The sequence below is a fragment of the Pleurodeles waltl genome, chromosome 6, assembly GCF_031143425.1.
Source record: "Pleurodeles waltl isolate 20211129_DDA chromosome 6, aPleWal1.hap1.20221129, whole genome shotgun sequence".
In the NCBI taxonomy this organism is placed as follows: Eukaryota; Metazoa; Chordata; class Amphibia; order Caudata; family Salamandridae; genus Pleurodeles; species Pleurodeles waltl.
In genome coordinates, this window is record NC_090445.1 from 1,218,241,003 (window position 1) to 1,218,257,533 (window position 16,531).

Genomic DNA, 16,531 nt, shown 5'->3' on the forward strand with positions numbered 1-16,531 from the left:
ACTCGAGACCTAGGGGAATCCAAGATGGGGTTACTTGTGGGGCTCGGAACAGGTTCTGTTACCCAGAATCCTTTGCAAACCTCAAAATTTGGCTAAAAAAATACATGTTCCTCACATTTCTGTGGCAGAAAGATCTGGAATCTGAATGGAGCCTCAAATTTCCTTCCACCCAGCGTTCCCCCAAGTCTCCCGATAAAAATTATACCTCACTTGTGTGGGTAGGCTTAGCGCCCGCGACAGGAAATGCCCCAAAGCGCAACGTGGACACATACAATCTTTTAAAAGAAAACGGAGGTGTTTTTTGCAAAGTGCCTACCTGTAGATTTTGGCCACTAGCTCAGCCAGCACCTAGGGAAACCAACCAAACCTGTGCATTTCTGAAAACTAGAGACCTAGGGGAATCTAAGATGGGGTGACTTGTGGGGCTCGGACCAGGTTCTGTTACCCAGAATCCTTTGCAAACCTCAAAATTTGGCTAAAAAATCACATATTCCTCACATTTCTGTGGCAGAAAGTTCTGGAATATGAGAGGAGCCACAAATTTCCTTCCACCCAGCGTTCCCCCAAGTCTCCCGATAAAAATGATACCTAACTTGTGTGGGTAGGCCTAGCGCCCGCGACAGGAAATGCCCCAAAGCGCAACGTGGACACATCCAATTTTTTGAAAGAAAACAGAGGTGTTTTTTGCAAAGTGCCTACCTCTAGATTTTGGCCTCTAGCTCAGCCGGCACCTAGGGAAAAATACCAAACCTGCGCATTTCTGAAAACTAGAGACCTAGGGGAATCCAAGATGGGGTGACTTGTGGGGCTCGGAACAGGTTCTGTTACCCAGAATCCTTTGCAAACCTCAAAATTTTGCTAAAAAAACACATGTTCCTCACATTTCTGTGGCAGAAAGTTCTGGAATCTGAGAGGAGCCACAAATTTCCTTCCACCCAGCGTTCCCCCAAGTCTCCCGATAAAAATGATACCTAACTTGTGTGGGTAGGCCTAGCGCCCGCGACAGGAAATGCCCCAAAGTGCAACGTGGACACATCCAATTTTTTGAAAGAAAACAGAGGTGTTTTTTGCAAAGTGCCTACCTGTAGATTTTGGCCTCTAGCTCATCCGGCACCTAGGGAAACCTACCAAACCTGTGCATTTCTGAAAACTAGAGACCTAGGGGAATCCAAGATGGGGTGACTTGTGGGCTCAGAACAGGTTCTGTTACCCAGAATCCTTTGCAAACCTCAAAATTTGTCTAAAAAAACACATGTCCCTCACATTTCTGTGGTAGAAAGTTCTGGAATCTGAGAGGAGCCACAAATTTCCTCCCACCCAGCGTTTCCCCAAGTCTCCCGATAAAAATGATACCTCACTTGTGTGGGTAGGCCTAGCGCCCGCGACAGGAAATGCCCCAAAGCGCAACGTGGACACATCCAATTTTTTTTAAAGAAAACAGAGGTGTTTTTTGCAAAGTGCCTACCTCTAGATTTTGGCCTCTAGCTCAGCCGGCACCTAGGGAAACCTACCAAACCTGTCCATTTCTGAAAACTAGAGACCTAGGGGAATCCAAGATGGGGTGACTTGTGGGGCTCGGAACAGGTTCTGTTACCCAGAATCCTTTGCAAACCTCAAAATTTGGCTAAAAAAACACATGTTCCTCACATTTCTGTGGCAGAAAGATCTGGAATCTGAATGGAGCCTCAAATTTCCTTCCACCCAGCGTTCCCCCAAGTCTCCCGATAAAAATGATACCTCACTTGTGTGGGTAGGCCTAGCGCCCGTGACAGGAAATGCCCCAAAGTGCAACGTGGACACATCCAATTTTTTTTCAAGAAAACCGAGGTGTTTTTTGCAAAGTGCCTGCCTGTAGATTTTGGCCTCTAGCTCAGCCAGCACCTAGGGAAACCTACCAAACCTGTGCATTTCTGAAAACTCGAGACCTAGGGGAATCCAAGATGGGGTTACTTGTGGGGCTCGGAACAGGTTCTGTTACCCAGAATCCTTTGCAAACCTCAAAATTTGGCTAAAAAAATACATGTTCCTCACATTTCTGTGGCAGAAAGATCTGGAATCTGAATGGAGCCTCAAATTTCCTTCCACCCAGCGTTCCCCCAAGTCTCCCGATAAAAATTATACCTCACTTGTGTGGGTAGGCTTAGCGCCCGCGACAGGAAATGCCCCAAAGCGCAACGTGGACACATACAATCTTTTAAAAGAAAACAGAGGTGTTTTTTGCAAAGTGCCTACCTGTAGATTTTGGCCACTAGCTCAGCCAGCACCTAGGGAAACCAACCAAACCTGTGCATTTCTGAAAACTAGAGACCTAGGGGAATCTAAGATGGGGTGACTTGTGGGGCTCGGACCAGGTTCTGTTACCCAGAATCCTTTGCAAACCTCAAAATTTGGCTAAAAAATCACATATTCCTCACATTTCTGTGGCAGAAAGTTCTGGAATCTGAGAGGAGCCACAAATTTCCTTCCACCCAGCGTTCCCCCAAGTCTCCCGATAAAAATGATACCTAACTTGTGTGGGTAGGCCTAGCGCCCGCGACAGGAAATGCCCCAAAGCGCAACGTGGACACATCCAATTTTTTGAAAGAAAACAGAGGTGTTTTTTGCAAAGTGCCTACCTGTAGATTTTGGCCTCTAGCTCAGCCGGCACCTAGGGAAACCTACCAAACCTGTGCATTTCTGAAAACTAGAGACCTAGGGGAATCCAAGATGGGGTGACTTGTGGGGCTCAGAACAGATTCTGTTACCCAGAATCCTTTGCAAACCTCAAAATTTGGCTAAAAAAACACATGTTCCTCACATTTCTGTGGTAGAAAGTTCTGGAATCTGAGAGGAGCCACAAATTTCCTCCCACCCAGCGTTCCCCCAAGTCTCCCGATAAAAATGATACCTCACTTGTGTGGGTAGGCCTAGCGCCCGCGACAGGAAATGCCCCAAAGCGCAACGAGGACACATCCAATTTTTTTAAAGAAAACAGAGGTGTTTTTTGCAAAGTGCCTACCTCTAGATTTTGGCCTCTAGCTCAGCCGGCACCTAGGGAAACCTACCAAACCTTTCCATTTCTGAAAACTAGAGACCTAGGGGAATCCAAGATGGGGTGACTTGTGGGGCTCGGAACAGGTTCTGTTACCCAGAATCCTTTGCAAACCTCAAAATTTGGCTAAAAAAACACATGTTCCTCACATTTCTGTGGGAGAAAGTTCTGGAATCTGAGAGGAGCCACAATTTCCTTCCACCCAGTGTTCCCCCAAGTCTCCCTATAAAAATGATACCTCACTTGTGTGGGTAGGCCTAGCGCCCGTGACAGGAAATGCCCCAAAGTGCAACGTGGACACATCCAATTTTTTTTCAAGAAAACCGAGGTGTTTTTTGCAAAGTGCCTGCCTGTAGATTTTGGCCTCTAGCTCAGCCAGCACCTAGGGAAACCTACCAAACCTGTGCATTTCTGAAAACTCGAGACCTAGGGGAATCCAAGATGGGGTTACTTGTGGGGCTCGGAACAGGTTCTGTTACCCAGAATCCTTTGCAAACCTCAAAATTTGGCTAAAAAAATACATGTTCCTCACATTTCTGTGGCAGAAAGATCTGGAATCTGAATGGAGCCTCAAATTTCCTTCCACCCAGCGTTCCCCCAAGTCTCCCGATAAAAATTATACCTCACTTGTGTGGGTAGGCTTAGCGCCCGCGACAGGAAATGCCCCAAAGCGCAACGTGGACACATACAATCTTTTAAAAGAAAACAGAGGTGTTTTTTGCAAAGTGCCTACCTGTAGATTTTGGCCACTAGCTCAGCCAGCACCTAGGGAAACCAACCAAACCTGTGCATTTCTGAAAACTAGAGACCTAGGGGAATCTAAGATGGGGTGACTTGTGGGGCTCGGACCAGGTTCTGTTACCCAGAATCCTTTGCAAACCTCAAAATTTGGCTAAAAAATCACATATTCCTCACATTTCTGTGGCAGAAAGTTCTGGAATATGAGAGGAGCCACAAATTTCCTTCCACCCAGCGTTCCCCCAAGTCTCCCGATAAAAATGATACCTAACTTGTGTGGGTAGGCCTAGCGCCCGCGACAGGAAATGCCCCAAAGCGCAACGTGGACACATCCAATTTTTTGAAAGAAAACAGAGGTGTTTTTTGCAAAGTGCCTACCTCTAGATTTTGGCCTCTAGCTCAGCCGGCACCTAGGGAAAAATACCAAACCTGCGCATTTCTGAAAACTAGAGACCTAGGGGAATCCAAGATGGGGTGACTTGTGGGGCTCGGAACAGGTTCTGTTACCCAGAATCCTTTGCAAACCTCAAAATTTTGCTAAAAAAACACATGTTCCTCACATTTCTGTGGCAGAAAGTTCTGGAATCTGAGAGGAGCCACAAATTTCCTTCCACCCAGCGTTCCCCCAAGTCTCCCGATAAAAATGATACCTAACTTGTGTGGGTAGGCCTAGCGCCCGCGACAGGAAATGCCCCAAAGTGCAACGTGGACACATCCAATTTTTTGAAAGAAAACAGAGGTGTTTTTTGCAAAGTGCCTACCTGTAGATTTTGGCCTCTAGCTCATCCGGCACCTAGGGAAACCTACCAAACCTGTGCATTTCTGAAAACTAGAGACCTAGGGGAATCCAAGATGGGGTGACTTGTGGGGCTCAGAACAGGTTCTGTTACCCAGAATCCTTTGCAAACCTCAAAATTTGTCTAAAAAAACACATGTCCCTCACATTTCTGTGGTAGAAAGTTCTGGAATCTGAGAGGAGCCACAAATTTCCTCCCACCCAGCGTTTCCCCAAGTCTCCCGATAAAAATGATACCTCACTTGTGTGGGTAGGCCTAGCGCCCGCGACAGGAAATGCCCCAAAGCGCAACGTGGACACATCCAATTTTTTTTAAAGAAAACAGAGGTGTTTTTTGCAAAGTGCCTACCTCTAGATTTTGGCCTCTAGCTCAGCCGGCACCTAGGGAAACCTACCAAACCTGTCCATTTCTGAAAACTAGAGACCTAGGGGAATCCAAGATGGGGTGACTTGTGGGGCTCGGAACAGGTTCTGTTACCCAGAATCCTTTGCAAACCTCAAAATTTGGCTAAAAAAACACATGTTCCTCACATTTCTGTGGCAGAAAGATCTGGAATCTGAATGGAGCCTCAAATTTCCTTCCACCCAGCGTTCCCCCAAGTCTCCCGATAAAAATGATACCTCACTTGTGTGGGTAGGCCTAGCGCCCGTGACAGGAAATGCCCCAAAGTGCAACGTGGACACATCCAATTTTTTTTCAAGAAAACCGAGGTGTTTTTTGCAAAGTGCCTGCCTGTAGATTTTGGCCTCTAGCTCAGCCAGCACCTAGGGAAACCTACCAAACCTGTGCATTTCTGAAAACTCGAGACCTAGGGGAATCCAAGATGGGGTTACTTGTGGGGCTCGGAACAGGTTCTGTTACCCAGAATCCTTTGCAAACCTCAAAATTTGGCTAAAAAAATACATGTTCCTCACATTTCTGTGGCAGAAAGATCTGGAATCTGAATGGAGCCTCAAATTTCCTTCCACCCAGCGTTCCCCCAAGTCTCCCGATAAAAATTATACCTCACTTGTGTGGGTAGGCTTAGCGCCCGCGACAGGAATTGCCCCAAAGCGCAACGTGGACACATACAATCTTTTAAAAGAAAACAGAGGTGTTTTTTGCAAAGTGCCTACCTGTAGATTTTGGCCACTAGCTCAGCCAGCACCTAGGGAAACCAACCAAACCTGTGCATTTCTGAAAACTAGAGACCTAGGGGAATCTAAGATGGGGTGACTTGTGGGGCTCGGACCAGGTTCTGTAACCCAGAATCCTTTGCAAACCTCAAAATTTGGCTAAAAAATCACATATTCCTCACATTTCTGTGGCAGAAAGTTCTGGAATCTGAGAGGAGCCACAAATTTCCTTCCACCCAGCGTTCCCCCAAGTCTCCCGATAAAAATGATACCTAACTTGTGTGGGTAGGCCTAGCGCCCGCGACAGGAAATGCCCCAAAGCGCAACGTGGACACATCCAATTTTTTGAAAGAAAACAGAGGTGTTTTTTGCAAAGTGCCTACCTGTAGATTTTGGCCTCTAGCTCAGCCGGCACCTAGGGAAACCTACCAAACCTGTGCATTTCTGAAAACTAGAGACCTAGGGGAATCCAAGATGGGGTGACTTGTGGGGCTCAGAACAGGTTCTGTTACCCAGAATCCTTTGCAAACCTCAAAATTTGGCTAAAAAAACACATGTCCCTCACATTTCTGTGGTAGAAAGTTCTGGAATCTGAGAGGAGCCACAAATTTCCTCCCACCCAGCGTTCCCCCAAGTCTCCCGATAAAAATGATACCTCACTTGTGTGGGTAGGCCTAGCGCCCGCGACAGGAAATGCCCCAAAGCGCAACGAGGACACATCCAATTTTTTTAAAGAAAACAGAGGTGTTTTTTGCAAAGTGCCTACCTCTAGATTTTGGCCTCTAGCTCAGCCGGCACCTAGGGAAACCTACCAAACCTTTCCATTTCTGAAAACTAGAGACCTAGGGGAATCCAAGATGGGGTGACTTGTGGGGCTCGGAACAGGTTCTGTTACCCAGAATCCTTTGCAAACCTCAAAATTTGGCTAAAAAAACACATGTTCCTCACATTTCTGTGGGAGAAAGTTCTGGAATCTGAGAGGAGCCACAATTTCCTTCCACCCAGTGTTCCCCCAAGTCTCCCTATAAAAATGATACCTCACTTGTGTGGGTAGGCCTAGCGCCCGCTACAGGAAATACCCCAGAGCGCAACGTGAACACATCCAATTTTTTGAAAGAAAACAGAGGTGTTTTTTGCAAAGTGCCTACCTCTAGATTTTGGCCTCTAGCTCAGCCGGCACCTAGGGAAACCTACCAAACCTGCGCATTTCTGAAAACTAGAGACCTAGGGGAATCCAAGATGGGGTGACTTGTGGGGTTCAGAACAGGCTCTTTTACCCAGAATCCTTTGGAAACCTCAAAATTTGGCTAAAAAAACACATGTTCCTCACATTTCTGTGGCAGAAAGTTCTGGAATCTGAGAGGAGCCACAAATTTCCTTCCACCCAGCGTTCCCCCAAGTCTCCCGAAAAATATGATACCTCACTTGTGTGGGTAGGCCTAGCGCCCGTGACAGGAAATGCCCCAAAGCGCAACGTGGACACATCCATTTTTTTGAAAGAAAACAGAGGTGTTTTTTGCAAAGTGCCTACCTGTAGATTTTGGCCTCTAGCTCAGCCAGCACCTAGGGAAACCTACCATACCTGTGCATTTCTGAAAACTAGAGACCTAGGGGAATCCAAGATGGGGTTACTTGTGGGGCTCGGAACAGGTTCTGTTACCCAGAATCCTTTGCAAACCTCAAAATTTGGCTAAAAAAACACATGTTCCTCACATTTCTGTGGTAGAAAGTTCTGGAATCTGAGAGGAGCCACAAGTTTCCTTCCACCCAGCGTTCCCCCAAGTCTCCCGATAAAAATGATACCTCACTTGTGTGGGTAGGCCTAGCGCCCGCGACAGGAAATGCCCCAAAGCGCAACGTGGACACATCCCATTTTTTTAAAGAAAACAGAGGGTTTTTTTGCATGGTGCCTACCTGTAGATGTTGGCCACTAGCTCAGCCGGCACCTAGGGAAACCTACCAAACCTGTGCATTTCTGAAAACTAGAGACCTAGGGGAATCCAAGATGGGGTGACTTGTGGGGCTCGGACCAGGTTCTGTTACCCAGAATCCTTTGCAAACCTCAAAATTTGGCTAAAAAAACACATGTTCCTCACATTTCTGTGGCAGAAAGTTCTGGAATCTGAGAGGAGCCACAATTTCCTTCCACCCAGCGTTCCCCCAAGTCTCCCGATAAAAATGATACCTCACTTGTGTGGGTAGGCCTAGCGCCGGCGACAGGAAATGCCCCAAAGCGCAACGTGGACACATCCAATTATTTTTAAGAAAACAGAGGTGTTTTTTGCAAAGTGCCTACCTGTAGATTTTGGCCACTAGCTCAGCCGGCACCTAGGGAAACCTACCAAACCTGTGCATTTCTGAAAACTAGAGACCTAGGGGAATCCAAGATGGGGTGACTTGTGGGGCTCAGAACAGGTTCTGTTACCCAGAATCCTTTGCAAAATTTGGCTAAAAAAACACATGTTCCTCACATTTCTGTGGCAGAAAGTTCTGGAATCTGAGGGGAGCCACAAATTTCCTTCCACCCAGCGTTCCCCCAAGTCTCCCGATAAAAATAATACCTCACTTGTGTGGGTAGGCCTAGCGCCCGTGACAGGAAATGCCCCAAAGTGCAACGTGGACACATCCAATTTTTTTTAAAGAAAACCGAGGTGTTTTTTGCAAAGTGTCTGCCTGTAGATTTTGGCCTCTAGCTCAGCCAGCACCTAGGGAAACCTACCAAACCTGTGCATTTCTGAAAACTCGAGACCTAGGGGAATCCAAGATGGGGTTACTTGTGGGGCTCGGAACAGGTTCTGTTACCCAGAATCCTTTGCAAACCTCAAAATTTGGCTAAAAAATTACATGTTCCTCACATTTCTGTGGCAGAAAGATCTGGAATCTGAATGGAGCCACAAATTTCCTTCCACCCAGCGTTCCCCCAAGTCTCCCGATAAAAATGATACCTCACTTGTGTGGGTAGGCTTAGCGCCCGCGACAGGAAATGCCCCAAAGCGCAACGTGGACACATACAATCTTTTAAAAGAAAACAGAGGTGTTTTTTGCAAAGTGCCTACCTGTAGATTTTGGCCACTAGCTCGGCCAGCACCTAGGGAAACCTACCAAACCTGTGCATTTCTGAAAACTAGAGACCTAGGGGAATCTAAGATGGGGTGACTTGTGGGGCTCGGACCAGGTTCTGTTACCCAGAATCCTTTGCAAACCTCAAAATTTGGCTAAAAAAACACATATTCCTCACATTTCTGTGGCAGAAAGTTCTGGAATCTGAGAGAAGCCACAAATTTTCTTCCACCCAGCGTTCCCCCAAGTCTCCCGATAAAAATGATACCTCACTTGTGTGGGTAGGCCTAGCGCCCGTGACAGGAAATGCCCCAAAGCGCAACGTGGACACATCCAATTTTTTTTAAGAAAACAGAGGTGTTTTTTGCAAAGTGCCTACCTGTAGATTTTGGCCAGTAGCTCATCCGGCACCTAGGGAAACCTACTGAACCTGTGCATTTCTGAAAACTAGAGACCTAGGGGAATCCAAGATCGGGTGACTTGTGGGGCTCGGACCAGGTTCTGTTACCCAGAATCCTTTGCAAACCTCAAAATTTGGCTAAAAAAACACATGTTCCTCACATTTCTGTGGCAGAAAGATCTGGAATCTGAGAGGAGCCACAAATTTCCTACCACCCAGCGTTCCCCCAAGTTTCCCGGTAAAAATGATACCTCACTTGTGTGGGTAGGCCTAGCGCCCGCGACAGGAAATGCCCCAAAGCGCAACGTGGACACATCCCATTTTTTTAAAGAAAACAGAGGTGTTTTTTGCATGGTGCCTACCTGTAGATTTTGGCCACTAGCTCAGCCGGCACCTAGGGAAACCTACCAAACCTGTGCATTTCTGAAAACTAGAGACCTAGGGGAATCCAAGATGGGGTGACTTGTGGGGCTCGGACCAGGTTCTGTTACCCAGAATCCTTTGCAAACCTCAAAATTTGGCTAAAAAAACACATGTTCCTCACATTTCTGTGGCAGAAAGTTCTGGAATCTGAGAGGAGCCACAATTTCCTTCCACCCAGCGTTCCCCCAAGTCTCCCGATAAAAATTATACCTCACTTGTGTGGGTAGGCCTAGCGCCGGCGACAGGAAATGCCCCAAAGCGCAACGTGGACACATCCAATTTTTTAAAAGAAAACAGAGGTGTTTTTTGCAAAGTGCCTACCTGTAGATTTTGGCCACCAGCTCAGCGCTCGGCACCTAGGGAAACCTACCAAACCTGTGCATTTCTGAAAACTCGAGACCTAGGGGAATCCAAGATGGGGTTACTTGTGGGGCTCGGAACAGGTTCTGTTACCCAGAATCCTTTGGAAACCTCAAAATTTGGCTAAAAAAATACATGTTCCTCACATTTCTGTGGCAGAAAGATCTGGAATCTGAATGGAGCCACAAATTTCCTTCCACCCAGCGTTCCCCCAAGTCTCCCGATAAAAATGATACCTCACTTGTGTGGGTAGGCTTAGCGCCCGCGACAGGAAATGCCCCAAAGCGCAACGTGGACACATACAATCTTTTAAAAGAAAACAGAGGTGTTTTTTGCAAAGTGCCTACCTGTAGATTTTGGCCACTAGCTCAGCCAGCACCTAGGGAAACCTACCAAACCTGTGCATTTCTGAAAACTAGAGACCTAGGGGAATCTAAGATGGGGTGACTTGTGGGGCTCGGACCAGGTTCTGTTACCCAGAATCCTTTGCAAACCTCAAAATTTGGCTAAAAAAACACATATTCCTCACATTTCTGTGGCAGAAAGTTCTGGAATCTGAGAGAAGCCACAAATTTCCTTCCACCCAGCGTTCCCCCAAGTCTCCCGATAAAAATGATACCTCACTTGTGTGGGTAGGCCTAGCGCCCGTGACAGGAAATGCCCCAAAGCGCAACGTGGACACATCCAATTTTTTTAAAGAAAACAGAGGTGTTTTTTGCAATGTGCCTACCTGTAGATTTTGGCCAGTAGCTCATCCGGCACCTAGGGAAACCTACCGAACCTGTGCATTTCTGAAAACTAGAGACCTGGGGGAATCCAAGATCGGGTGACTTGTGGGGCTCGGACCAGGTTCTGTTACCCAGAATCCTTTGCAAACCTCAAAATTTGGCTAAAAAAATACATGTTCCTCACATTTCTGTGGCAGAAAGATCTGGAATCTGAATGGAGCCACAAATTTCCTTCCACCCAGCGTTCCCCCAAGTCTCCCGATAAAAATGATACCTCACTTGTGTGGGTAGGCTTAGCGCCCGCAACAGGTAATGCCCCAAAGCGCAAAGTGGACACATCCAATCTTTTAAAAGAAAACAGAGGTGTTTTTTGCAAAGTGCCTACCTGTAGATTTTGGCCACTAGCTCAGCCAGCACCTAGGGAAACCTACCAAACCGGTGCATTTCTGAAAACTAGAGACCTAGGGGAATCTAAGATGGGGTGACTTGTGGGGCTCGGACCAGGTTCTGTTACCCAGAATCCTTTGCTAACCTCAAAATTTGGCTAAAAAAACACATGTTCCTCACATTTCTGAGGCAGAAACATCTGGAATCTGAGAGGAGCCACAAATTTCCTACCACCCAGCGTTCCCCCAAGTCTCCCGATAAAAATGATACCTCACTTGTGTGGGTAGGCCTAGCGCCCGCGACAGGAAATGCCCCAAAGCGCAACGTGGACACATCCCATTTTTTTAAAGAAAACAGAGGTGTTTTTTGCATGGTGCCTACCTGTAGATTTTGGCCACTAGCTCAGCCGGCACCTAGGGAATCCTACCAAACCTGTGCATTTCTGAAAGCTAGAGACCTAGGGGAATCCAAGATGGGGTGACTTGTGGGGCTCGGACCAGGTTCTGTTACCCAGAATCCTTTGCAAACCTCAAAATTTGGCTAAAAAAACACATGTTCCTCACATTTCTGTGGCAGAAAGTTCTGGAATCTGAGACCAGCCACAAATTTCCTTCCACCCAGCGTCCCCCCAAGTCTCCCGATAAAAATGATACCTAACTTGTGTGGGCAGGCCTAGCGCCCGCGACAGGAAATGCCCCAAAGCGCAACGTGGACACATCCAATTTTTTGAAAGAAAACAGAGGTGTTTTTTGCAAAGTGCCTACCTGTAGATTTTGGCCTCTAGCTCAGCCGGCACCTAGGGAAACCTACCAAACCTGTGCATTTTTGAAAACTAGAGACCTAGGGGAATCCAAGATGGGGTGACTTGTGGGGCTCGGAACAGGTTCTGTTACCCAGAATCCTTTGCAAACCTCAAAATTTGGCTAAAAAAACACATGTTCCTCACATTTCTGTGGCAGAAAGTTCTGGAATCTGAGACCAGCCACAAATTTCCTTCCACCCAGCGTCCCCCCAAGTCTCCCGATAAAAATGATACCTAACTTGTGTGGGTAGGCCTAGCGCCCGCGACAGGAAATGCCCCAAAGCGCAACGTGGACACATCCAATTTTTTGAAAGAAAACAGAGGTGTTTTTTGCAAAGTGCCTACCTGTAGATTTTGGCCTCTAGCTCAGCCGGCACCTAGGGAAACCTACCAAACCTGTGCAGTTCTGAAAACTAGAGACCTAGGGGAATCCAAGATGGGGTGACTTGTGGGGCTCAGAACAGGTTCTGTTACCCAGAATCCTTTGCAAACCTCAAAATTTGGCTAAAAAAACACATGTCCCTCACATTTCTGTGGAGAAAGTACTGGAATCTGAGAGGAGCCATAAATTTCCTCCCACCCAGCGTTCCCCCAAGTCTCCCGATAAAAGTGATACCTCACTTGTGTGGGTAGGCCTAGCGCCCGCGACAGGAAATGCCCCAAAGCGCAACGTGGACACATCCAATTTTTTGAAAGAAAACAGAGGTGTTTTTTGCAAAGTGCCTACCTCTAGATTTTGGCCTCTAGCTCAGCCGGCACCTAGGGAAACCTACCAAACCTGTGCATTTTTGAAAACTAGAGACCTAGGGGAATCCAAGATGGGGTGACTTGTGGGGCTCGGAACAGGTTCTGTTACCCAGAATCCTTTGCAAACCTCAAAATTTGGCTAAAAAAACACATGTTCCTCACATTTCTGTGGCAGAAAGTTCTGGAATCTGAGACGAGCCACAAATTTCCTTCCACCCAGCGTTCCCCCAAGTCTCCTGATAAAAATGATACCTAACTTGTGTGGGTAGGCCTAGCGCCCGCGACAGGAAATGCCCCAAAGCGCAACGTGGACACATCCAATTTTTTGAAAGAAAACAGAGGTGTTTTTTGCAAAGTGCCTACCTCTAGATTTTGGCCTCTAGCTCAGCTGGCACCTAGGGAAAAATACCAAACCTGCGCATTTCTGAAAACTAGAGACCTAGGGGAATCCAAGATGGGGTGACTTGTGGGGCTCGGAACAGGTTCTGTTACCCAGAATCCTTTGCAAACCTCAAAATTTTGCTAAAAAAACACATATTCCTCACATTTCTGTGGCAGAAAGTTCTGGAATCTGAGAGGATCCACAAATTTCCTTCCACCCAGCGTTCCCCCAAGTCTCCCGATAAAAATGATACCTAACTTGTGTGGGTAGGCCTAGCGCCCGCGACAGGAAATGCCCCAAAGCGCAACGTGGACACATCCAATTTTTTGAAAGAAAACAGAGGTGTTTTTTGCAAAGTGCCTACCTGTAGATTTTGGCTTCTAGCTCAGCCGGCACCTAGGGAAACCTACCAAACCTGTGCATTTCTGAAAACTAGAGACCTAGGGGAATCCAAGATGGGGTGACTTGTGGGGCTCACAACAGGTTCTGTTACCCAGAATCCTTTGCAAACCTCAAAATTTGGCTAAAAAAACACATGTCCCTCACATTTCTGTGGTAGAAAGTTCTGGAATCTGAGAGGAGCCACAAATTTCCTCCCACCCAGCGTTTCCCCAAGTCTCCCGATAAAAATGATACCTCACTTGTGTGGGTAGGCCTAGCGCCCGCGACAGGAAATGCCCCAAAGCGCAACGTGGACACATCCAATTTTTTTTTAAAGATAACAGAGGTGTTTTTTGCAAAGTGCCTACCTCTAGATTTTGGCCTCTAGCTCAGCCGGCACCTAGTGAAACCTACCAAACCTGCGCATTTCTGAAAACTAGAGACCTAGGGGAATCCAAGATGGGGTGACTTGTGGGGTTCAGAACAGGCTCTGTTACCCAGAATCCTTTGGAAACCTCAAAATTTGGCTAAAAAAACACATGTTCCTCACATTTCTGTGGCAGAAAGTTCTGGAATCTGAGAGGAGCCACAAATTTCCTTCCACCCAGCGTTCCCCCAAGTCTCCCGATAAAAATGATACCTCACTTGTGTGGGTAGGCCTAGCGCCCGTGACAGGAAATGCCCCAAAGCGCAACGTGGACACATCCATTTTTTTGAAAGAAAACAGAGGTGTTTTTTGCAAAGTGCCTACCTGTAGATTTTGGCCTCTAGCTCAGCCAGCACCTAGGGAAACCTACCAAACCTGTGCATTTCTGAAAACTAGAGACCTAGGGGAATCCAAGATGGGGTTACTTGTGGAGCTCGGAACAGGTTCTGTTACCCAGAATCCTTTGCAAACCTCAAAATTTGGCTAAAAAAACACATGTTCCTCACATTTCTGTGGTAGAAAGTTCTGGAATCTGAGAGGAGCCACAAGTTTCCTTCCACCCAGCGTTCCCCCAAGTCTCCCGATAAAAATGATACCTCACTTGTGTGGGTAGGCCTAGCGCCCGCGACAGGAAATGCCCCAAAGCGCAACGTGGACACATCCCATTTTTTAAAAGAAAACAGAGGTGTTTTTTGGATGGTGCCTACCTGTAGATTTTGGCCACTAGCTCAGCCGGCACCAGGGGAAACCTACCAAACCTGTGCATTTCTGAAAACTAGAGACCTAGGGGAATCCAAGATGGGGTGACTTGTGGGGCTCGGACCAGGTTCTGTTACCCAGAATCCTTTGCAAACCTCAAAATTTGGCTAAAAAAACACATGTTCCTCACATTTCTGTGGCAGAAAGTTATGGAATCTGAGAGGAGCCATAATTTCCTTCCACCCAGCGTTCCCCCAAGTCTCCCGATAAAAATGATACCTCACTTGTGTGGGTAGGCCTAGCGCCGGCAACAGGAAATGCTCCAAAGCGCAACGTGGACACATCCAATTATTTTTAAGAAAACAGAGGTGTTTTTAGCAAAGTGCCTACCTGTAGATTTTGGCCACTAGCTCAGCCGGCGCCTAGGGAAACCTACCAAACCTGTGCATTTCTGAAAACTAGAGACCTAGGGGAATCCAAGATGGGGTGACTTGTGGGGCTCTGACCAGGTTCTGTTACCCCGAATCCTTTGCAAACCTGAAAATTTGGCTAAAAAAACACATGTTCCTCACATTTCTGTGGCAGAAAGTTCTGGAATCTGAGAGGAGCCACAAATTTCCTTCCACCCAGCGTTCCCCCAAGTCTCCCGATAAAAATAATACCTCACTTGTGTGGGTAGGCCTAGCGCCCGTGACAGGAAATGCCCCAAAGTGCAACGTGGACACATCCAATTTTTTTTAAAGAAAACCGAGGTGTTTTTTGCAAAGTGCCTGCCTGTAGATTTTGGCCTCTAGCTCAGCCAGCACCTAGGGAAACCTACCGAACCTGTGCATTTCTGAAAACTAGAGACCTAGGGGAATCCAAGATCGGGTGACTTGTGGGGCTCGGACCAGGTTCTGTTACCCAGAATCCTTTGCAAACCTCAAAATTTGGCTAAAAAAATACATGTTCCTCACATTTCTGTGGCAGAAAGATCTGGAATCTGAATGGAGCCACAAATTTCCTTCCACCCAGCGTTCCCCCAAGTCTCCCGATAAAAATGATACCTCACTTGTGTGGGTAGGCTTAGCGCCCGCAACAGGTAATGCCCCAAAGCGCAAAGTGGACACATCCAATCTTTTAAAAGAAAACAGAGGTGTTTTTTGCAAAGTGCCTACCTGTAGATTTTGGCCACTAGCTCAGCCAGCACCTAGGGAAACCTACCAAACCGGTGCATTTCTGAAAACTAGAGACCTAGGGGAATCTAAGATGGGGTGACTTGTGGGGCTCGGACCAGGTTCTGTTACCCAGAATCCTTTGCTAACCTCAAAATTTGGCTAAAAAAACACATGTTCCTCACATTTCTGAGGCAGAAACATCTGGAATCTGAGAGGAGCCACAAATTTCCTACCACCCAGCGTTCCCCCAAGTCTCCCGATAAAAATGATACCTCACTTGTGTGGGTAGGCCTAGCGCCCGCGACAGGAAATGCCCCAAAGCGCAACGTGGACACATCCCATTTTTTTAAAGAAAACAGAGGTGTTTTTTGCATGGTGCCTACCTGTAGATTTTGGCCACTAGCTCAGCCGGCACCTAGGGAATCCTACCAAACCTGTGCATTTCTGAAAGCTAGAGACCTAGGGGAATCCAAGATGGGGTGACTTGTGGGGCTCGGACCAGGTTCTGTTACCCAGAATCCTTTGCAAACCTCAAAATTTGGCTAAAAAAACACATGTTCCTCACATTTCTGTGGCAGAAAGTTCTGGAATCTGAGAGGAGCCACTATTTCCTTCCACCCAGCGTTCCCCCAAGTCTCCCGATAAAAATTATACCTCACTTGTGTGGGTAGGCCTAGCGCCGGCGACAGGAAATGCCCCAAAGCGCAACGTGGACACATCCAATTTTTTTTAAGAAAACAGAGGTGTTTTTTGCAAAGTGCCTACCTGTAGATTTTGGCCACTAGCTCAGCCGGCACCTAGGGAAACCTACCAAACCTGTGCATTTCTGAAAACTAGAGACCTAGGGGAATCCAAGATGGGGTGACTTGTGGGGCTCAGAACAGGTTCTGTTACCCA